The sequence below is a fragment of the Lipotes vexillifer genome, unplaced genomic scaffold, assembly GCF_000442215.2.
Source record: "Lipotes vexillifer unplaced genomic scaffold, Lipotes_vexillifer_v1.1 scaffold1241, whole genome shotgun sequence".
NCBI lineage: Eukaryota > Metazoa > Chordata > Mammalia > Artiodactyla > Lipotidae > Lipotes > Lipotes vexillifer.
Genome location: NW_006786552.1, coordinates 271,650 through 296,003, shown reverse-complemented (window position 1 = coordinate 296,003; position 24,354 = coordinate 271,650). Strand labels below are relative to the sequence as shown.

General features: G+C 40.5%; 1 protein-coding gene and 1 pseudogene across 1 annotated transcript in view; both read left to right on the top strand.

Moving 5' to 3' along the window:
- Positions 1–24,354, top strand: part of MYO3B (myosin IIIB) — a 428,901-nt gene that overhangs the window by 134,428 nt on the left and 270,119 nt on the right. The gene's annotated exons all lie outside the window — the stretch shown is intronic.
- Positions 1,995–3,981, top strand: LOC103086089 (60S ribosomal protein L39 pseudogene; annotated as a pseudogene).

Below are 24,354 nucleotides of genomic sequence, written 5' to 3'. Positions count from 1 at the left end.
GAGAGAGAGAGAGAGAGAGAGAGAAATAAGTGCGTGGGTGAGAGCAGAGGCAGGATGTAAGTACCAGGCTATGGCTTGGTGTTTTTCAGACGTGTTTCCAGGCTTCTTAATTTAGAGACAGGAGGAGAGATTTTAAGGTCTGAAATCCTATTAGTAAACCTATTTTGAGGGTTAAAAGAAAGAGAAAGGAAACATCAGCCTGTTTGGTTTTGAACCTGTGGTCGTTAGTGATAATTGACTCATTTATATGTGTTAGTTATGCATTTGTCAAAGCATGACTCCTGACAGCTTAGTTTTGATAAATTAAACATGATGCTCACATAAATTCTGCACTGCTTTTTATCCATATGGTAGGTCACTGCTTGATGTTTTTTGTCACCTCTGTAATGTGTGGTTGGCTTTGTGGCGATTTCATTATCAGCCCTTTCCCCTTTGGCTAAAGCTATTTGCATAACAAGTTTATCTGGTTCAAGTCCCAGCCAGACTTCTGCATCCGTCAGGAGGCTCCATTCAGAAGTAGCCTTTTGATAAGATAACAGTTTTCCTTCGGCAGCTTCACCTTGGTCCTAAAGGATGTCACTTCTTTTTTCAGTTCAAACTAATTTCAGGTCTTTGGACTAAAAAACAAAAATAGTTTCCCAACCTTTGGCCAAAAGGTATCTGTGAACTATGCTTTTTCATTTTGCCTCTAAAACTTTTGGGTTTTATTAAGAATTAGATTTAGGACTTCATCAATGGCTCTTGGGCTGACTAGTGAGACAATAAAGATGGATTTCTCTTCCTCAAGGGCAAATCCATCAAGAGCACTATGGCTGCTCAGCTTTGGACTCAGTGATGACTTGAACTATATGGTTGCCCACGCACACACTGCTTTCCAGGGTTGGCTGGCTTAAGCAGCTAAGTGTGCAGGTGTGTCTACTTCCTAGGGAGCATCATGGTCGAGCCCTGCCATTTAGTCATGAAATGTTGAGGCGACCTTTCCTATCCCTGCAAATGACATTAGAATGGCTATAAGCAGTTGCACTGAATGTTAACAAGGTGAGATCTCCCTAGCTACTAAAGTACTAAAACAAATGGGCGTTTGCATAAATTTATTCCTTAAAAATTGAAACTCAGACCTGGAAGATCTGCTTTTCTCTAGGCCTGAATGTTTATAAAGTAATCATTTTGGGGTGGTTGATTCCTTGACATTGAGTGTATTCCCTTCAAGGCAAAAATTCTCAGTCCTTTGCCATTCTCCGTTTTGTGTTTCAAGGCAGCTTAATTCCACATAGGTTTATAATGTCAATGAACAACACACTTGGAATGATAAATATTCTAACTCAGAAATTGATAAGATTCTACAAGTATTCTTGGCTTTTTAAGTCCTCATGGATTCTCAGGTGGCCATGCACAGTGTTAATACTTCCTGAGTAGAAGGATACAGTAACCTTTATTTACATTACTTCACAAATTGGTAATTTTAATTAAAATGAGCAGTGGTATCTCCAGTGACAGACTCTCTCCATTTTAGATTTATTTAGCCAATGATTAGCTATTACGGTTTCTTGAATTAATTAGCATCTCTTGAGCTATAGGGAATTGGTGAACTAATAAAAACTCATGGAGAAGCTAAAAAAAAATTCTAATTTAAAAAAAACCCCAATTCTCCTCTCACCTCTAAACATACATTGATCAATATACTTATAAATGCAACCCAACTTCTTTCTCATTTTGAAAAATTGGGATTTTTTTCCTTTATGAGGAGAACAAATAAAGCTGTGTGTTTCAAGGTTATAACTCCCTGAAGAGCATCTAATTTAGATTACCTAATAGATCATCTAAAGACACCGAGGGCCTGATTTGATCTCACTTGTACTCCACTTACAAACTCAGCTGATAAAATCTGCTTCTCTCATGGTATAAACCAAGAAGTGACTCAGTATGACTTGAGGTTTGAAACACGGTGCAGTATCCACACATACCTAGAATATGTTGTCCTGGGAACCGTGGCAATGACAGGTTTAGCTTCATCCAAAATAAGCGAAACGCATAATAAAGTAGGTGTTCCAGACTCTAGCCAGCATATTCTGTTTATTTCGCACCAAATGCTGAGTTTAGATCTTGTAAGAAACCAGGTCTGTAGCATATGTCATAGATTTCATATTAGTCCTTGTGGCACATTATGTTAGGTGACTTTTATTATTTTTTTATTAATTTTTATTGGAGTGTAGTTGCTTTACAATGTTGTGTTAGCTTCTGCTATACAGCAAAGTGAATTATATATATATATATATATATATATATATATATATATATATATCCCTTCTTCTTTCAGATTCCCTTCCCATTTAGGTCACCACAGAGCACTGAGTAGAGTTCCCTGTGCTATACAGTAGGTTCTCATTAGTTATCCATTTTATATAAGGTAGTGTATATATGTCAATCCCAATCTCCCAGTTCATCCCATTCCCCCCTTCCCCCTTTGCTAACCACAAGTTTATTTTCTACATCTGTGACTCTATTTCTGCTTTGCAAATAAGTTCGTCTGCACCATTTTTCTAAATTCTACATATAAGCGATATTATACGATATTTGTCTTTCTCTTTCTTACTTTACTCTGTATGACAATCTCTAGGTCCATCCATGTTGCTGCAAATGGCATTATTTTGTTCCTTTTTATGGCTGAGTAATATTCCATTGTATATTTGTACCACATCTTCTTTATCCATTCCTTTGTTGATGGACATTTAGGTTGTTTCCATGTCCTGGCTATTGTAAATAGTGCTGCAGTGAACATCGGGGTGCATGCATCCTTTCAAATTATGGTTTTCTCCAGATATATGCCCAGGAGTGGGATTGCTGGGTCATATATTGGCTCTATTTTTAGTTTTTTAAGGAACCTCCATACTGTTCTCCATATTGGCTGTACCAATTTACATTCCCACCAACAGTGTCGGAGGGTTCCCTTTACTCTACACCCTCTCCACCATTTATTGTTGGTAGATATTTTGATGTTAGGTGACTTTTAGATAAGGTTAGAATGTACTGTCTGTACCATTTATTCCATAATGGCTTTTCTTTCTTTCTTCTTTAAAAAAAAATCTTACTTGAATTTCATAATGTAAATCAAAAAGAATCTGCAGTTGAAATAAACAAGTGGTGGTGAGCTCTGCGCTGCCTGTATGTCCACGCATGTGGTGTGTGTGGGCTGGGGGTGGGGAGATGGGGGTGTGGCTCACACATCCGTCCACAGCCTGTTCCCCCTCAGCCCCTCCCTGCGTGCTGCCTGTCTCATCATCAAGAAGAGGCAGCTGTGGAAGAGTAGTGTGTGCGATCCAGCTGTGTCACTTAATAGCTCTGTAACCTGGGGGGAAGTATTTAACCTCTCTGACCTTTGCTTTTCAGTTGTCAAATTGGGGCTGAGAATACCCATCTCAGAGGGTTACTATAAGGATTAAATTATATAATGTGTATGTAGAACCTGGCAGAAAATAATAACTAACATATGTAACTCTTACTCGTGCCAGGCTCTGTTCTCTGCACGTCACACAATTGGCTTAATCCTCACAGTCCTATGAGGTAGTTCTAATATTATCCCCACTTTACAGAAATTGAGGTTGAAAGAGTCCAAGAGTCCCAAGACCACAGCTATTAAGGACTGGAGCTGGGATTTGAACACCAGAAGACTTGCTTCGTATATATTCATGCTCAGCCAACAGTAGCTGTTATTTTTATCATCCTTTGCATTTGGCCATACCACTATCCTGAAACTGCTTTTTTGAAAGTGTCACTGGCTCCCTCCCTATCCCTGCCATCGTGGGGTATGCAGTTGACTCTGTTCTTCTCACAAGACTTTCAGGATCAAGCAGTTCCTGGCCAAGAAACAAAGGCAGAATTGTCCCATTCCATTCCCTAGTGGATTCACATGGAAAAACTGGTTTTAAAGTCAGGTGTAACTCTAAGAGGAGACATTGGAGAAGAACCAAGCTGGGTCTGTAAGGAATCACCATGAGATGGCACACGTGGTGGTGGTGCTAAGGCCACTAACTTCTTACCCCATCAAGCTGAAAACATCACCACTATCTGGACAGTTGGACATTTGTGAGGAGGCTATTAGTTTTCTCTTTGTTTCTTTGCACTAGTAGGTTCAGTAATAAAGTGTGAGACCTTTTGTTTGGGAAAAAAAGAAAGTGTCAATGACCTCCTCATCTTTGACACCTCTGGAATATTTCAATCTGCTGTCCAGCTTCTCTTTATTTAGACTTCAGCTCACTGACTTTCACAGCTCAGGACACACACACACACACACACACACACACACACACACACTCCTTGGCTCCTTTCTCAAGGGCAACAGTAGAGCCCCTCAACCTCAGCCTAGAGACCAGCCCCAGCAGGAGTCAAACAGAAGCGCAGACAGCCCTAGCTCTCCCCGCATCCCAGCACAAACCTTGTCTAGGCTGAGGCCTCTATCTCTGCTGTCTGCTGGCCACACCTTTCTTGGTAAGGAGGGAGCAGTGGGGCAGGAAATGACTGCCAAGACCCCGGGAAGCAGAACCCACAGAGCATGGCAGCTAACTATGGGAGGAGACAGGTGCTACAGAGAGGGAAGAGTTAACCATGACTCCACTGTCTTCAGCATGGGAAAAGGTCTTTTCAGAGAACACATGTTGGGGAGATTAAGAGCACAGCATCTGAAGTCAGGTTGTATTCTAGCACTGCCCCTGACATTTTTCACCTTGAACAAGTTATTTAACCTCTCTGAGCCTCAGTCTGTAAAATGGAAGTACTAATTCTTAACCACTTGGGATTAAGATCAAGTCTGCTGTGATAGAAAATCCCAAATAACAGTGGCTTAAACAGGATAGATTTTTATTTCCTCTCACATGAAGTAAGCTGGGAGTCAAACCATGCATGTACTGCTGGTCTGGCAGGGTATGTGGCAACCACCCAGACTCCTGCCCTTGTGCTGCCCCATTAAGTGTTGTTTCCATTCCCAAGGGCACCTCATGGGCCAAGATGGCTGCTGTAGCTCCAACATTTATGGGCAGATGGAAGGAGAGGAAAATGAAAGTTTCCTTTCTCTAAGAAGATTTTCTGGCAGTTTCATACAACATATTGTTAGCTGCAGTTTATCACATGGTCACAGCTAGCTACAAAAGAAGCTGAGAAATGCAGTCTTTGCACAGGGCAGCTACAGGCCCAGGTCGGTACCAGAGCTCTGTTCCTACGGCAAGTGGAGAGTGTGTAGACAGGTAGCACTCTGGAATCATGCTCCTTTATAGAGAGTTGTAAGAATTAAGTGAGATACAGGCTGAGAGCACAGCAAATGTGAGTGATCATGATGAATATTGTAACTTAGAATAGTGGTGACATCAAGAGATGAGGGAGTGAGGAAGCAGAGCCAGGGGGTTCTATGGGGTGATGAGTCAAAACAGAGGTGGATCTTGAGGAAAGGCAGTCATGATCCCCCACCAAGGCTGACCTGTTGCCTGAGAGAGATGAGGAAATTAAGGACAAGGTATGAGCATGGAGTGGCCAGGTGCACACGCATCCTGGTCTTCTCCCAAGGGCTGTGATGTTCTTTTGGTTTGATGCTAAGCCCCAGATTCCTGCCTGCTCCTCCATTCCCAGGCCACTGTAGTTTCCACTGTGGAGCTTCCACAGGCTCTGGTGAAAAAGCACATCTGGCTCAGAGTCAGTAAGAATTTTACTTAAAAATGGAAATGAAGGCTCATGTCATAGTACTACATTCTTCCAACCCACTGATAATTTCTGGCAGGGTTAAAAATAACAGACATCACCCTTTGGCACTAAGGAGGAAAAGGCTGCTTTTTTTTTTTTAATTTTATTTTTTATATAGCAGGTTCTTATTAGTTATCTGTTTTATACATATTAATGTATATATATTAATCCCAATCTCCCAGTTCATCCCACCACACCCTCCCGCGCCACTTTCCCCCGCTTGGTGTCCATAGGTTTGTTCTCTACATCTGTGTCTCTTTTTCTGCCTTGCAAACCCGTTCATCTGTACCGTTTTTCTAGATTCCACATATACGTGTTAACATATGATATTTGTTTTTCTCTTTCTGACTTACTTCACTCTGTATGACAGTCTCTAGATCCACCCACGTCTCTACAAATGACTCAATTTCATTCCTTTTTATGGCTGAGTAATATTCCATCATATATATGTACCACATCTTCTTTATCCATTCGTCTGTCGATGGGCATTTAGGTTGCTTCCATGACCTGGCTATTGTAAATAGTGCTGCACTGAACAATGGGGTGCATGTTTCTCTTTGAATTACGGTTTTCTCTGGGTATATGCCCAGTAGTGGGATTGCTGAATCATATGGTAATTCTATTTTTAGTTTTTTAAGGAACCTCCATACTGTTCTTCATAGTGGCTGTAGCAATTTATATTCCCACCAGTAGTGCAAGAGGGTTCCCTTTTCTCCACACCCTCTCCAGCATTTGTTGTTTGTAGATTCTCTGATGATGCCCATTCTAACTGGTGTGAGTTGATACCTCATAGTAGTTTTGATTTGCGTTTCTCTAATAATTAGTGATGTTGAGCAGCTTTTCATGTGCTTCTTGGCCATCTGTATGCCTTCTTTGGAGAAATGTCTATTTTGGTCTTCTGCCCATTTTTGGATTGGGTTGTTTGTTTTTTTAATATTGAGCTGCATGAGCTGTTTATATATTTGGGAGATTAATCCTTTGTTGATTCGTTTGCAAATATTTTTTCCCATTCTGAGGGTTGTCTTTTCATGTTGTTCGTAGTTTCCTTTGCTGTGCAAAAGCTTTTAAGTTTCATTAGGTCCCATTTGTATATTTTTGTTTTTATTTCCATTACTCTAGGAGGTGGGTCAAAAAAGATCTTGCTGTGATTTATGTCAAAGAGTGTTCTTCCTATGTTTTCCTCTAAGAGTTTTATAGTGTCCGGTCTTACATTTAGGTCTCTAATCCATTTTGAATTTATTTTTGTGTATGGTGTTAGGGAGTGTTCTGATTTCATTCTTTTACATGTAGCTGTCCAGGTTTCCCAGCACCACTTATTAAAGAGACTTTTTTCCTCCATTGTATATCCTTGCCTCCTTTGTCATAGATTAATTGACCATAGGTATATGGGTTTATCTCTGGTCTTTCTATCCTGTTCCATTGATCTATATTTCTGTTTTTGTGCCAGTACCATATTGTCTTGATGACTGTAGCTTTGTAGTATAGTCTGAAGTCAGGGAGTCTGATTCATCCAGCTCCTTTTTTTTCCCCTCAAGACCACTTTGGCTATTTGGGGTCTTCTGTGTCTCCATAAAAATTTTAAGATTTTTTTTGTCCTAGTTCTGTAAAAAATGCCACTGGTAGTTTGATAGGGATTGCATTGAATCTGTATATGGCTTTGGGTAGTATAGTCATTTTCACAGTATTGATTCTTCCAATCCAAGAACATGGTATATCTCTCCATCTGTTTGTGTTATCTTTGATTTCTTTCATCAGTGTCGTATAGTTTTCTGAATAAAGATCTTTTACCTCCTTAGGTAGGTTTATTTCTAGGTATTTTATTCTTTTTGTTACAGTGGTAACAAATGGGAGTGTTTCCTTAATTTCTCTTTCTGATCTTTTGTTGTTAGTGTATAGGAATGCAAGTGATTTCTGTGCATTAATTTTGTATCCTGCAGCTTTACCAAATTCATTGATTAGCTCTAGTAGTTTTCTGGTGGCATTTTTAGGATTCTCTATGTACAGTATCGTGTCATCTGCAAACAGTGACAGTTTTACTTCTTCTTTTCCAATTAGTATTCCTTTAATTTCTTTTTCTTCTCTGATTGCTGTGGCTAAAACTTCCAAAACTATGTTGAATAATAGCAGTGAGAGTGGGCAACCTTGACTTGTTCTTGATCTTAGAGGAAATGGTTTCAGTTTTTCACCATTGAGAATGATGTTGGCTATGGGTTTGTCATATATGGCCTTTATTATGTTGAGGTAGGTTCCCTCTATGCCCACTTTCTGGAGAGTTTTTATCATAAATGGGTGTTGAATTTTGTAGAAAGCTTTTTCTGCATCTGTTGAGATGATCATATGGTTTTTATTCTTCAATTTGTTAATATGGTGTATCACATGGATTGATTTGCGTATATTGAAGAATGCTTGCATCCCTGGGATGAATCCCACTTGATCATGGTGTATGATCCTTTTAATGTGTTGGTTGGATTCGGTTTGCTAGTATTTTGTTGAGGATTTTTGCATCTATATTCATCCGTGATATTGGTCTGTAATTTTCTTTTTTTGTAGTATCTCTGGTTTTGGTATCAGGGTGATGGTGGCCTCGTAGAATGAGTTTGGGAGTGTTCCTTCCTCTGCAATTTTTTGGAAGAGTTTGAGAAGGATGGGTGTTAGCTCTTCTCTAAATGTTTGATAGAATTCACCTGTGAAGCCATCTGGTCCTGGACTTTTGTTTGTTGGAAGATTTTTAATCACAGTTTCAATTTCATTACTTGTGATTGGTCTGTTCATATTTATTTTTCCTGGTTCAGTCTTGGAAGGTTATACCTTTCTAAGAATTTGTCCATTTGTTCCAGGTTGTGCATTTTATTGGCATAGAGTTGCTTGTAGTAGTCTCTTATGATGCTTTGTATTTCTGTGGTGTCCGTTGTAAGTTCTCCTTTTTCATTTCGAATTTTATTGATTTGAGTTCTCTCCCTCTTTTTCCTGATGAATCTGGCTAAAGTTTTATCAATTTTGTTTATCTTCTCAAAGAACCAGCTTTTAGTTTTATTGATCTTTGCTGTTGTTTTCTTTGTTTCTATTTCATTTATTTTTGCTCTGATCTTTATGATTTCTTTCCTTCTACTAACTTTGGGTTTTGTTCTTCTTTCTCTAATTTCTTTAGGTGTAAGGTTAGATTGTTTATTTGAGATTTTTTCTTGTTTTTTGAGGTAGGATTGTATTGCTATAAACTTCCCTCTTAGAACTGCTTTTGCTGCATCCCATAGGTTTTGGATCGTCGTGTTTTCATTGTCATTTGTCTCTAGGTATTTTTTGATTTCCTCTTTGATTTCTTCAGTGATCTCTTGGTTATTTAGTAACATATTGTTTAGCCTCTATGTGTTTGTGTTTTTTACGTTTTTTTCCCCTGTAATTGACTTCTAATCTCATAGCATTGTGGTCGTAAAAGATGCTTGAAATGATTTCAATTTTCTTAAATTTACCGAGGCTTTATTTGTGACCCTAGATGTGATCTATCTCAGAGAATGTTCCGTGTACAATTGAGAAGAAAGTGTAATCTGCTGTCTTTGGATGGAATGTCCTATAAATATCCATTAAATCTGTCTGGTCTATTGTGTCATTTAAAGCTTGTGTTTCCTTATTAATTTTCTGTCTGATGATCTGTCCATTGGTGTAAGTGAAGTGTTAAAGTCCCCCAATATTGTTGTGTTACTGTCGATTTCCTTTTTTATAGCTGTTAGCAGTGTTATGTATTGAGGTGCTCCTATGTTGGGTGCATATATATTTATAATTGTTATATCTTCTTCTTGGATTGATCCCTTGATCATTATGTAGTGTCCTTCCTTGCCTCTCATAAGAGTCTTTATTTTAAAGTTCATTTTATCTGATGAGTATTGCTACTCCAGCTTTCTTTCGATTTCTATTTGCATGGAATATCTTTTTCCATGCCCTCACTTTCAGTCTGTATGTGTCCCCAGGTCTGAAGTGGGTCTCTTGTTTTTGTATCCATTCAGTGAGCCTGTGTCTTTTGGTTAGAGCATTTAATCCATTCACATTTAAGGTAATTATCGATATGTGTGTTCCTATTACCATTGTCTTAATTGTTATGGGTTTGTTTTTGTACGTCCTTTTCTTCTCTTGTGTTTCCCAGTTAGAGAAGTTCCTTTAACATTTGTCGTAGAGCTGGTTTGGTGGTGCTGAATTCTCTTGTCTGTAAATTTTGCTTGTCTGTAAATCTTTTGATTTCTCCATTGACTCTGAATGAGATCCTTGCCGGGTAGAGTAATCTTGGTTGTAGATTCTTCCCTTTAATCACTTTAAATATATTGTGCCACTCCCTTCTGGCCTGTAGAGTTTCTGCTGAGAAATCAGCTGTTAGCCTCATGGGAGTTCCCTTGTATGTTATTTGTCGTTTTTCCCTTGTTGCTTTCAATAATTTTTCTTTGTCTGTAATTTTTGTCAGTTTGATTACTGTGTGTCTCAGTGTGTTTCTTCTTGGGTTTATCCTGCCTGGGACTCTCTGTGCTTCCTGGGCTTAGGTGGCTCTTTCCTTTCCCATGTTAGGGAAGTTTTTGACTATAATCTCTTTAAATATTTCCTCTGGTCCTTTCTCTCTCTCTTCTCCTTCTGGGACCCCTGTAATGCGACTGTTGGTGCATTTAATATTGTCCCAGAGGTCTCTTAGGCTGTCTTCATTTCTTTTCATTCTTTTTTCTTTATTCTGTTCCACAGCAGTGCATTCCACCATTCTGTCTTCCAGGTCACTTATCCCTTCTTCTGCCTCAGTTATTCTCCTATTGATTCCTTCTAGTGTAGTTTTCATTTCATTTATTGTAATGTTCATCTCTGTTTGTTTGTTCTTTAATTCTTCTAGGTGTTTTTCTTTAATTCTTCTAGGTCTTTGTTAAACATTTCTTATGTCTTCTCGATCTTTGCCTCCATTATTTTTCTGAGGTCCTGGATCATCTTCACTATCATTATTCTGAATTCTTTTTCTGGAAGGTTTCTCCACTTCATTTAGTTGTTCTTCTGGGGTTTTATCTTGTTCCTTCATCTGATACATAGTCCTCTGCCTTTTCATTTTGTCTCTCTTTCTGTGAATGTGGTTTTCCTTCCACAGGCTGGAGAATTGTAGTTCTTCTTGCTTCTGCTGTCTGCCCCTCTGGTGGATGAGGCTATCTAAGAGGCTTGTGCAAGCTTCCTGATGGGAGGGACTCTTTTTTTTAAGTGGATTCAAAATTTGTAACAGTGTTTTCAAATATAATAAATCATTATAGATTCTCTTGGTCTTTCATCTCCTTTTGGGTATGTGTGTGGCTTCTGTTGACCTCTCAGTATTTTAATTTGGAACCTCCTAAGGTCATCAGGTGTATAATATAGCTATCACACCGGGTTAATAAGTGGGGGAAAAAATCCCATAATTGACTTTTTTTTTTTTTTTTTTTTTCTTGCGTTATGCGGGCCTCTCACTGTTGGGGCCTCTCCCATTTGTGGAGCACAGGCTCCGGACGCGCAGGCCCAGCGGCCATGGCTCACGGGCCCAGCCGCTCCGCAGCATGTGGGATCTTCCCGAAACGGGGCACGAACCCGCGTCTCCTGCATCGGCAGGCGGACTCTCAAGCACTGCGCCACCAGGGAAGCCCCCATAATTGACTTTTGATGTGAAGGACTATTGGATGTTTTTTTGAAAGAAAAATTTTATTTAAAAGGCTATATTTTAGTGAATAGTGAGAATTCTTGCCTTTAAGGGAGGCCCAAAACTTAAACCCTTACGCTCAAGCGGTTCTCTTCACACATGTACAGAAAGTCTGGCCTTGATCACCCCATGATATGGGTTGAATCGTACCCCTAAAACTTCATATGTTGACGTCCCAAGCCTCAGTATCTCAGAATGTGACCTTATTTGGAAATAGGGCCATTGCACCTATAATTAGTTAAGATGAGATCATGCTGCAGTAGCGTGGACCCCTAATCCAGTATAACTGGTGTCTTTATAAAAAGAGGAAATTTGGTTACAGACACACCCAGAGAGAACATCATGTGAATATTGGAGTTATGCCACCACAAGCCAAGTTACTACTAGAAGGTAGGAAAGAGGCCTGAAAAGATCCTTCTCTAGCACCTTCAGAGGGAACATGGCTCTACTCATCTTAAGTCTTGATCTCAGACTTCCAGTCTCCAGTGCTGTGAGAGAATAAATATCAGTTTGTGGTGCTTAGTTACAGTAGCTCTAGGAAACTAATGTAGCCCATGAGTTGGTGGTTACATGACCTTAAGTCATTTGATATCTCCAGGCCTCTGATCCCTAAGCTGTGGGTTAGCAATGTCTGCCAGCAAGGATAAATGTAAAATCCTTTAATACATACAGTTTCATCACAACCTCAAATATTAGTATTACACCATATAGCCATAGTGTATTTTCATTCTTCCTTTTCTTTCTTTCCTTCCTTCCTTTCTTCCCTTTCCCTTTTTTTTTTTTTGTTTCTGTTTTTATTTTTTTAATATGCCTCAAATGTTAAGGGTTTATGTTAAATTCCTCCTCCCAAGCCTACTGCCCAGTAGTCAAAGAGGGATACTTCTGTAATTATCAATGATTTGCTGGCCTTTATTGAGGACTTCAAGAACCAAATACACTTAGCTGCACTAAGATTTCACGGTCACATGTACTTCTCTGAGAGGAAGCAATTACGATAGAAAGAGATGGCAGATTGGTGTCATCTTGCATCCCACCACTAATCACCTGATCACCTTCCTACAATGCTGTGTTAGAAGGATTCTGAGGCCACCTCCAGGATAGAGGATTATGATCACTTAGTGCTATTTGCTGTGAGCCTGAACTGGGGTAACTGTAGCTTATAGAGTACAGATACAGACTTAGAGTTCACATTTCTTTTTTTGGCTTGAAACAACAATGATTTATTATTTACCACGGTTTTATGGGTTGACTGGGTGAACCACCCAGTCATGTTGCACATCATGTCAGCCTGGTCTCTCGTATGGTTGCATTTAGCTGGGAGCTTAGCTGAGCTCCAAGAAGGGGTGTTCAGGAAGGCCTATGGTCCTCATTCACATGCTTCTTATCATCAGTAGTCTAGCTCAAGCTTCTTTTATGGCAGCTGGACTCCAAGAGCCCCCAGACTGAAGCACCCTGCCTTTTTAAACTTTAGGCCCAGAGTTAGCAGACTGTCACTTCTAGAGATAAAGCAAATACATGGCCACTCCAGATTCAAGGGGGAGGGGAATCAGACTCCAAGTCTTATTGGGCAGAGAGGCATGTGTGTGTTGGAAGAGGAGGAATTATTGGCAGCTGTATTAGTCAGGGTTCTCCAGAGAAATAGAACTGATAAGAATATATACAAGCTGGAGAACCAGGAAAGCTGGTGGTGTAATTCAGTCTGAGCCTGAAGCCGTGAGGATTGGGGATGAGGTGGGGTAGGGCTGATGGTGTAAGTCCTGATCTGAGCCTGAAAGCCCTAGACGAAGGGCAGGAGACGATGGAGGCCTCAGCTCAAGCAGAGAGAGTGTGTTTGCCCTTTTTGTTGTATCCGGGCCCTCAGTGGATTGGATGAGGCCCACCCACAGTGGGTTTTCTTAACTCAGTCTACTGAATCAAATGTTAATCTATTCTGGAAACACCGTCATAGACACATCCAGAAATGATGTTTCACCAGCTATTGGGGCATCCCTTAGCCCAGTTGACACATAAAATTAACCATCACAGCAGCTATATTTGAAGACTATCTCTTGTGGAAACATTCATTTTAGACCTTACTGTCTGACAGAGCGCTGCCTTTGAGCTACAGATATTTACCATGAAGGCTGATACCCTGTGAGTGCCTTAGTTTTTTTTAGAGATGACTTAACAGAGCTTCAGTTGGACCCTGCATGAAGGATGGGAAATTGCTATGGAAGGAAAAAGGAGGGGGTCTATCTGCTGTTCTGATTTTTCACCCATGTGACCCAGGACACACTCTGTAAGTTGGGGAGGGAAGATGGGGACCCTGATTTTTTTTTTTTTTTTTGCGGTTCGCGGGCCTCTCACTGCTGTGGCCTCTCCCGTTGCGGAGCACAGGCTCCGGACGTGCAGGCTCAGCGGACATGGCTCACGGGCCCAGCCGCTCCGCGGCATGTGGAATCCTCCCAGACCGGGGCACGAACCCGTGTCCACTGCATCGGCAGGCGGACTCTCAACCGCTGCGCCACCAGGGAAGCCCGGGGACCCTGATTTTAACTGTCAAATTGATCTAGAGTTGTCAGATGGGATAATTTAACCCTCAAATGAGGGTGATTTATCCCATGTATTGTAATCAGATAGTCATCTAAGTTGTTCCCTATGAGCTCTGGTAAATCACTTTTAGTACATATTGTATTTTATCACCGAATTGCCATCTTACAGTAATAACTAATGCATGTCATCGGCTTTGGCTCCAGCACTGAATTACACTCACTTGGAGGCACATAGATCCAGACGGGAGCTGTCACTGCTGTCTGCTCGTCCATGGCTGGGGCCAAGAGGCTGGTAGGGAAACTGTACTGTTGCAGCCTTTGCAGATTAGCTGGTTCAGAGATACCTGTGGTCTCGTGAAGCATGGAACTTCTCTTCAGTGCAGTTTGGGTCAGTATGATCTAGGGTGGACCTAGTAATTCTATTAAATGAGTGATGAGTGCTTTGATGACTAAAGGTAAGGATCTTATTTAAACAGAGAAATAAGGACTGGTCAGGAATCAGGCTCAAATTATCTCTGCCTGGTCTGGCTCCTGCCCACGTGTCCAGCCTCAGCTTGCTCTGATCCCCATCTTGAACTTTCTGCTCTACCTGTATACACTGTACTCTGCTTCTCTGTACCATTGTTTGTGTCCTTTTCTTTGCCTGGAATGTGCTCTCCCAGTTACCCCACCAATTCCCCTGAACAGGGAAGATGCACTGCAAACACCCCCTCCCGGGTGCCTCACTCCTCTCATTGTTTCATTCGTCACACTGCATTATCATTACTTATTTATGCTTCTAGCTCTGCCACTAGACAGACTGTGAGCTCCTTGAAGCCAGGAACTCATTTTATTTTTATTTATTTCTTTTTTTAATTAAAAGTAATTGTATTCTTTTTTTTTTTTTTTTACAATGGTGTGTTAGTTTCTGCTTTATAACAAAGTGAATCAGTTATACATATACATATGTTCCCATATCTCTTCCCTCTTGCGTCTCCCCCCCCTCCCACCTTCCCTATCCCACCCATCTAGGTGGTCACAAAGCACCAAGCTGGTCTCCCTGTGCTATGCGGCTGCTTCCCACTAGCTATCTGTTTTACGTTTAGTAGTGTATATATGTCCATGCCACTCTCTCACTTTGTCACAGCTTACCCTTCCCCCTCCCCATATCTTCAAGTCCATTCTCTAGTAGGTCTGTGTCTTTATTCCTGTCTTATCCCTAGGTTCTTCGTGACATTTTTTTTTTCATAGATTCCATATATATGTGTTAGCATACGGTATTTGTCTTTCTCTTTCTGACTTACTTCACTCTGTATGGCAGACTCCAGGTCCATCCACCTCACTACAAATAACTCAATTTCGTTTCCTTTTATGGCTGAGTAATATTCCATTGTATATATGTGCCACATCTACTTTATCCATTCATCTGATGATGGACACGTAGGTTGTTTCCATCTCCTGACTATTGTAAATAGAGCTGCAGTGAACATTTTGGTACATGACTCTTTTTGAATAATGATTTTCTCAGGGTATATATGCCTAGTAGTGGGATTGCTGTGTCATATGGTAGTTCTATTTGTAGTTTTTAAGGAACCTCCATCATGGCTGTATCAATTCACATTCCCACCAGCAGTACAAGAGTGTTCCCTTTTCTCCACACCCTCTCCAGCATTTATTGTTTCTAGATTTTTTGATGATGGCCATTCTGACTGGTATGTGATGATATCTCATTGTAGTTTTGATTTGCATATCTCTAATGATTAATGACGTTGAGCATTTTTTCATGTGTTTGTTGGCACTCTGTATATCTTCTTTGGAGAAATGTCTATTTAGGTCTTCTGCCCATTTTTGGATTGGGTTGTTTGTTTTTTTGTTACTGAGCTGCATAAGCTGCTTGTAAATTTTGGAGAATAATCCTTTGTCAGTTGCTTCATTTGCAAATATTTTCTCCCATTCTGAGGGTTGTCTTTTCGTCTTATTTATGGTTTCCTTTGCTGTGCAAAAGCTTTGAAGTTTCATTAGGTTCAATTTGTTTATTTTTGTTTTTATTTCCATTTCTCTAGGAGGTGGGTTAAAAAGGATCTTGCTGTGATTTATGTCATAGAGTATTCTGCCTATGTTTTCCTCTAAGAGTTCGATAGTTTCTGGCCTTACGTTTAGGTCTTTAATCCATTTTGAGATTATTTTTGTGTATGGTGTTAGGGAGTGTTCTAATTTCATACTTTTACATGTACCAGCACCACTTATTGAAGAGGCTGTCCTTTCTCCACTGTATATTCCTGCCACCTTTATCAAAGATAAGGTGACCATATGTGCATGGGTTTATCTCTGGGCTTTCTATCCTATTCCATTGATCTATCTTTCTGTTTTTGTGCCAGTACCATACTGTCTTGATTACTGTAGCTTTGTAGTATAGTCTGAAGTCAGGCAGCCTGATTCCTCCAGCTCCATTTTTTGTTCTCAAGATTGCTTTGGCTATTCGGGGTCTTTTGTGTTTCCATACAAATTGTGAAATTTTTTGTTCTAGTTCTGTGAAAAATGCCAGTGGTAGTTTGATAGGGATTGCATTGAATCTATAGATTGCTTTGGGTAGTAGAGTCATTTTCACAATGTTGATTCTTCCAATCCAAGAACATGGTATATCTCTCCATCTGTTTGTATCATCTTTAATTTCTTTCATCAGTGTCTTATAATTTTCTGCATACAGGTCTTTTGTCTCCTTAGGTAGGTTTATTCCTAGATATTTTATTCTTTTTGTTGCAATGGTAAATGGGAGTGTTTTCTTGATTTCACTTTCAGATTTTTCATCATTAGTATATAGGAATGCCAGAGATTTCTGTGCATTAATTTTGTATCCTGCTACTTTACCAAATTCATTGATTAGCTCTAGTAGTTTTCTGGTAGCATCTTTAGGATTCTCTATGTATAGTATCATGTCATCTGCAAACAGTGACAGCTTTACTTCTTCTTTTCCGATGTGGTTTCCTTTTATTTCCTTTTCTTCTCTGATTGCTGTGGCTAAAACTTCCAAAACTATGTTGAATAAGAGTGGTGAGAGTGGGCAACCTTGTCTTGTTCCTGATCTTAGTGGAAATGCTTTCAGTTTTTCACCATTGAGGACTATGTTGTCTGTGGATTTGTCATATATGGCCTTTATTATCTTGAGGAAAGTTCCCTCTATGCCTACTTTCTGGAGGGTTTTTATCTTAAATCGGTGTTGAATTTTGTCAAAAGCTTTCTCTGTATCTATTGAGATGATCATATGGTTTTCTCCTTCAGATTTGTTAATATGGTTAATCACATTGATAGATTTGCGTATATTGAAGAATCCTTGCATTCCTGGAATAAACCCCACTTGATCATGGTGTATGATCCTTTTAATGTGCTGTTGGATTCTGTTTGCTAGTATTTTGTTGAGGATTTTTGCATCTATGTTCATCAGTGATATTGGCCTGTAGTTTTCTTTCTTTGTGACATCCTTGTCTGGTTTTGGTATCAAGGTGATGGTGGCCTCGTAGAATGAGTTTGGGAGTGTTCCTCCCTCTGCTATATTTTGGAAGAGTTTGAGAAGGATAGGTGTTAGCTAATTTTGTTTATCTTCTCAAAGAAGAACCAGCTTTTAGTTTTATTGATCTTTGCTATCATTTCCTTCATTTGTTTTTCATTTATTTCTGCGCTGATCTTTATGATTTCTTTCCTTCTAACTTTGGGGTTTTTTTGTTCTTCTTTCTCTAATTACTTTAGGTGCAAGATTAGGTTGTTTATTCGAGATGTTTCCTGTTTCTTAAGGTAGGATTGTATTGCTATAAACTTCCCTCTTAGAACTGCTTTTGCTGCATCCCATAGGTTTTGGGTCGTCGTGTCTCCATTGTCATTTGTTTCTAGGTATTTTTTGATTTCCTCTTTGATTTCTTCAGTGATCACTTCGTTATTAAGTAGTGTATTGTTTAGCCTCCATGTGTTTGTATTTTTTTACAGATCTTTTCCTGTAATTGATAACTAGTCTCATAGTGTTTTGGTCAGAAAAGATACTTGATACAGTTTCAGTTTTCTTAATTTTACCAAGGCTTGATTTGTGACCCAAGATTTAATCTTTCCTGGAGAATGTTCCATGAGCACTTGAGAAAAATGTGTATTCTGTTGTTTTTGGATGGAATGTCCTATAAATATCAATTAAGTCCATCTTGTTTAATGTATCATTTAAAGCTTGTGTTTCCTTATTTATTTTCATTTTGGATGATCTGTCCATTGGTGAAAGTGGGGTGTTAAAGTCCCCTACTATGAATGTGTTACTGTCGATTTCCCCTTTTATGGCTGCTAGTTTTTGCCTTATGTATTGAGGTGCTCCTATGTTGGGTGCATAAATATTTACAATTGTTATATCTTCTTCTTGGATCGATCCCTTGATCATTATGTAGTGTCCTTCTTTGTCTCTTCTAATGGTCTTTATTTTAAAGTCTATTTTGTCTGATATGAGAATTGGTACTCCAGCTTTCTTTTGGTTTCCATTTGCATGGAATATCTTTTTCCATCCCCTCACTTTCACCCTGTATGTGTCTCTAGGTCTGAAGTGGGTCTCTTGTAGGCAGCATATATATGGGTCTTGTTTTTGTATCCATTCAGCCAGTCTGTGTCTTTTGGTGGGAGCATTTAATCCATTTACATTTAAGATAATTATAGATATGTATGTTCCTATTCCCATTTTTTAAATTGTTTTGGGTTTGTTCTTGTAGATCTTTTCCTTCTCTTGTGTTTCTTGACTAGAGAAGATCCTTTAGCATTTGTTATAAAGCTGGTTTGGTGGTGCTGAACTCTCAGCTTTTGCTTGTCTGTAAAGGTTTTAATTTCTCCATCAAATCTGAATGAGATCCTTGCTGGGTAATCTTGGTTGTAGGTTTTTCTCCTTCATCGCTTTAAATATGTCCTGCCACTCCCTTCTGGCTTGCAGAGTTTCTGCTGAAAGATTAGCTGTTAACCTTATGGGGTTCCCTTTTGTGTTATTTTTCCCTTGCTGCTTTTAATATGTTTTCTTTGTATTTAATTTTTGACCGTTTGATTAATATGTGTCTTGGTGTGTTTCTCCTTGGATTTATCCTGTATGGGACTCTCTGTGCTTCCTGGACTTCATTAACTATTTCCTTTCCCATATTAGGGAAGTTTTCAACTATAATCTCTTCAAATATTTTCTCAGTCTCTCTCTTTTTCGCCTGGAACCCCTAAGATTCGAATGTTGGTGCATTTAATGTTGTCCCAGAGGTCTCTGAGACTGTCCTCAATTCTTTTCATTCTTTTTTCTTTATTCTGCTCTGCAGTAGTTGTTTCCACTATTTTATCTTCCAGGTCACTTATCCATTCTTCTGCCTCAGTTATTCTGCTATTGATCCCTTCTGGAGTATTTTAAATTTCATTTATTGTGTTGTTCATCGTTGCTTGTTTCATCTTTAGTTCTTCTAGGTCCTTGTTAAATGTTTCTTGCATTTTCTCTATTCTGTTTCCAAGATATTGGATCATGTTTACTATCATTATTCTGAATTCTTTTTCAGGTAAAGTGCCTATTTCCTCTTCATTAGTTAGGTCTGGTGGGTTTTTATCTTGCTCCTTCATCTGCTGTGTGTTTTTGTGTCTTCTCATTTTGCTTATATTACTGTGTTTGGGGTCTCCTTTTTGCAGGCTGCAGGTTCGTAGTTCCTGTTGTTTTTGGTGTCTGTCCTCAGTGTCTACAGTTGGTTCAGTGGGCTGTGTAGGCTTCCTGGTGGAGGGGACTAGTGCCTGTGTTCTGGTGGATGAGGCTGGATCTTGTCTTTCTGGTGGGCAGGTCCACGTCTGGTGGTGTGTTTTGGGGTATCTGTGGATTTATTATGATTTTAGGCAGCCTCTCTGCTAATGGGTGGAGTTGTATTCTTGTCTTGCTAGTTGTTTGGCATAGGGTGTCCAGCACTGTAGCTTGCTGGTCATTTAGTGAAGCTGGGTGTTGGTGTTGAGATGGAGATCTCTGGGAGATTTTCTCCGTTTGATATTACGTGGAGCTGGGAGGTCTCTTGTTGACCAGTGTCCTGAATTTGGCTCTCCCACCCCAAAGGCACAGCAGTGACTCCTGGCTGCAGCACCAAGAGCCTTTCATCCACACGGCTCAGAATAAAAGGGAGAAAAAGTAGAAAGAAAGAAAGAGGATAAAAGAAAATAAAATACAGTAAGATAAAATAAAGTTATTAAAATAAAAAATTATTAAGAAAAAAAATTTTTTAAGTAAAAAAAAAAGCAAAAACAGACGGATAGAACCCTAGGACAAATGGTGAAATCAAAGCTATACAGACAAAATCTCACACAGAAGCATACACATACACACTCACAGAAAGAGGAAAAGGGGAAAAAATAATAAATCTTGCTCTCAAAGTCCACCTCCTCAATTTGGGATGATTTGTTGTCTATTCAGGTATTCCACAGATGTAGGGTACATCAAGTTGACTGTGGAGATTTAATCCGCTGCTCCTGAGGCTGCTGGGAGAGATTTCTCTCTTTCTCTTCTTTGTTCACCCAGCTCCTGGGGCTCACTTTTGAATTTGGCACCGCCTCTGCGTGTAGGTCACCGGAGGGCGTCTGTTCTTCGCTCAGACAGGACGGGGTTAAAGGAGCCACTGATTCAGTGGCTCTGGCTCACTCAGGCCGGGTGAGGGAGGGGCACGATGCGGGGCGAGCCTGCGGCGGCAGAGGCCAGCGAGACGTTGCACCAGCCTGAGGCACGCCGTGCATTCTCCCAGGTTAGTTGTCCCTGGATCCCGGGACCCTGGCAGTGGCGGGCTGCACAGGCACCCCGGAAGGGAGGTGTGGATAGTGGCCTGTGCTCGCACACAGGCTTCTTATTGACGGCAGCCGCAGCCTTAGCATCTCATGCTCGTCTCTGGCGTCCACGGTGTTAGCTGCGGCTTGCGCCCGTCTCTCGAGCTCGTTTAAGCAGCGCTCTTAATACCCTCTCCTCGCGCACCAGGAAACAAAGAGGGAAGAAAAAGTCTCTTGCCTCTTCGGCAGGTCCAGACTTTTTCCCGGACTCCCTCCCAGCTAGCCCTGGTGCACTAACTCCTTCAGGCTGTATTTACGCCACGAGTCCTCTCCCAGCGCTCCAACCGAAGCCCGAGCCTCAGCTCCCAGCCCCGCCCGCCCTGGCGGGTAAGCAGACAAGCCTCTCAGGCTAGTGAGTGCCGGTCGGCACCGATTCTCTATGCGGGAATCTCTCCACTGTTCCCTCCGCACCCCTGTTGCTGCGCTCTCCTCCGCGGCTGCAGAGCTCCTGCCCTCCGCCACCCGCAGTCTCTGCCCGCGAAGGGGCTTCCTAGTGTGTGGAAACCTTTCCCTCTTCACGGCTCCCTCCCACTGGTGCAGGTCCCGTCCCTATTCTTTTGTCTCTGTTTATTCTTTTTTCTTTTGCCCTACCCAGGTACGTGGGGAGTTTCTTGCCTTTTGGGAGGTCTGAGGTCTTTTGCCAGCGTTCAGTAGGTGTTCTGTAGGAGTTGTTCCATGTGTAGATGTATTTCTGATGTATCTGTGGGGAGGAAGGTGATCTCCGCCCACATTTCTTTTTAATTATGACCATGTTCTCTTCTTTGTGAAAATCTATGTTCTTGGCAAAACTTATTCCACCAAGGAAAGCAAAGAAGGCTTACACTCAGCTAAATCAGGTGTATCCTAAAAGGTGCTTGAGAGTTAAAATAAAAGTAGTTGAATAAATTTGGGGTTGTGTGTGTGAAGAGTACAGACATTATTAATCTTAAGGATTTATTTAAAGCTTGTTATGTGGCACAGTGAAATGGACTTTACATGGGTTGTTTCAGTGACTCCTCACTGCTGCCATATGAGGCAGGTTACTAATACGGGGAGCTGAGCATCTTAGGAGTTAAGTGACCAGCCTGAGCTCTCACAGCTGGACCTGCTAGAAACTGGCAGAGCTAAGAGTCAAACCCAGGTCGGCATCATAGTCCAGTATCTGTTCTGAGGCTTATGACGCTGCAGTGCGTGCGTGCGTGCGTGCGTGTGTGTGTGTGTGTTTAATTGAGGTGAAATTCACATAACATAATATTAACCATTTTAAAGTGAACAATTCAGTGGCATCCACAGCTTCTATCACTTCTATCTAGTTCCAAAACATTTTAATCATTCCAAAGGAAGCTCTATACCCATTAAGCAGTGACTCTCTGTTTCCACCTCTTCTCCGAGCCCCTGGCAGACACTAATCTGATTTCTGCCTCTTCTTTCTTTATGGATTTACCTAGTCTGGATATTTCATATAAATGGAATCATATAATAGGTGACCTTTTATGTTTGTCTCCTTTCACTTAGCATGTTTTTGAAGTTTATTCCTGTTGTAGCATATATGAGTATGTCATTGCTTTTTATGGCTGAACGATACTGTATGTATGTTTTTGAGGCAGAATGTCAGCAGCCACCCCACCACCTTCCTCCACTTGAAGATATGAAGAGGACCCATGTCTAGCTGCTCAGATATCTCCTCCAGTTCCCCCCATCAGTCCGTGCATAATGCCAAGGATGACCAGACTGTTGAAATACCAGGCATTCGCCCTTCTTCTTCCCTTGTACCCATATAAAGTAGGAATGTTTGGACATGGTCTTCTGTCCCCCTGGATGTCCCAAAGAACCCAGAGGCTCTAGAAGTGGGAACACTGACTATAGCCTAGGGTAAGTGGTTTCCCCTATTTGCTCCCAACTTAGGGTCATAGTTTTGCTATGTGGCTTCTTTTGGGTGCCTAGATATTCCATCATACAGGACTCAGCTCTGTGTTGTAACTAGGGCAACAGCTTTTATGTTATTCTCCTTGGTCCTACAACTATAGTCATTGCAAACCATCCTACATAAGGTCTTTCTGAAAAGATGATGATCAGCGATCTTTCTGAAACCTCAAAGTGTTCAAGTCATACCCTCCTCACAATCATGCTGTGGCTCCCCATTGCTGAAAGGATACATCAAAACTCTTCAATACACAAGGTCATTCAGGATAGACTCTATATGTCTATGCAATAGCATTCTCTCCTCCATACTCCCTGCACATTCTAGCGAAGTTGAATAAGTGGGGCATCCCCTAACTTCCTAAGTTGAACTAGGTCCCTTTCCCTCATGCTTTCATGTCAGCATGGTGCCTTTTACAGACCTTCAAATAAGGAGGGGAGAGAAGCAGGTCAAGCCATTCTAAAAAATTTGTTTGTGCATCTATCTCCCTACTCAAACTTTGAGTACCTTGGGAGCAGAGAATGTCTTTTCTACTTTGTATCCCCAATATCTGGCACAATTTCTGGCACGTTGCAGGAGCTCAGTAAGCACCAATTCCTTTTGAAGAACCAAGGATCCTAGAGAGGAGGTGATATCTTCAAAATTATACACAGCGTATGATGCACCTGGTTAGAAGTTGGATGTTATGACTCATGATCTTTGGACAGTCTCTTCTAGACACAAACATAATATTAAGGAAGAGTATGAGGGGTGGAAAGGTAGTCAAATGTACCCCTCCAAAACACATACACTTTCTCAAAGCAAAAATAAAATTGCAACTGTCAGAAACATGATAGGATTGTTAAAAGTGAATGATGACAGCTACATGGTTAGCTGTCGATTCTTTTTTTGGTTGCTTTGGATATATGGAAATGACATCAAAACAAATCCTCTGCCCGGCACTCTTAGTGGTTATTCCTCTCCAATAACCTCTGCCCATTCCTCTCCACTTCTCCCATCTTCTTTTCCCTGACCCCAATCCACTTCTATTATTTCCCCCCATCATATACTTTATCACCTGGTTCAGAAGTCCAGGGAAAGGTTGAAGAGGAGCCATTTCTGAACCCAGGATTAAGAGAAAAAGCTATGTTCTCATAGCTCATGATGTTTCAGGACCAGTCAGTGACATGACATTCTACAGAGCTGGCAATTTCCCCCCTCCTCTTTTTTTTAAATTGAAGTATAGTTGATTTACAATATTATATTAGTTTCAGGTGTACAACATAGTGATTCAATTTTTTATAGATTTTACTGCATTTAAAGTTATTACAAGATAATGGCTATATTTCCCTATACTGTACAATAGGACCTTGTTGGTTATTTATTTTATACCGAGTAGATTGTATCCCTCAATTCCACACCCCTATTTTGCCACTGCCCCCTTTCCTCTTCCCACTGGTAATCACTATTTTGTTCTCTATATCTGTGAGTCTGTTTCTCTTTTGTTATATACGTTCATTTGTTTTATTTATTAGATTCCACATGTAAGTGATAATATAGAGTATTTTTCTTTCTCTGTCTTATTTCACTAAGCATAATACCCTCTAGGTCCATCCACATTGGTGCAAATAGCAGAATTTAATTCTTTGTTTATGGCTTAGTAATATTCCATTGTATATCTATATATACCACATCTTTTTTTTTTTTTTTTTTTTTTTTTT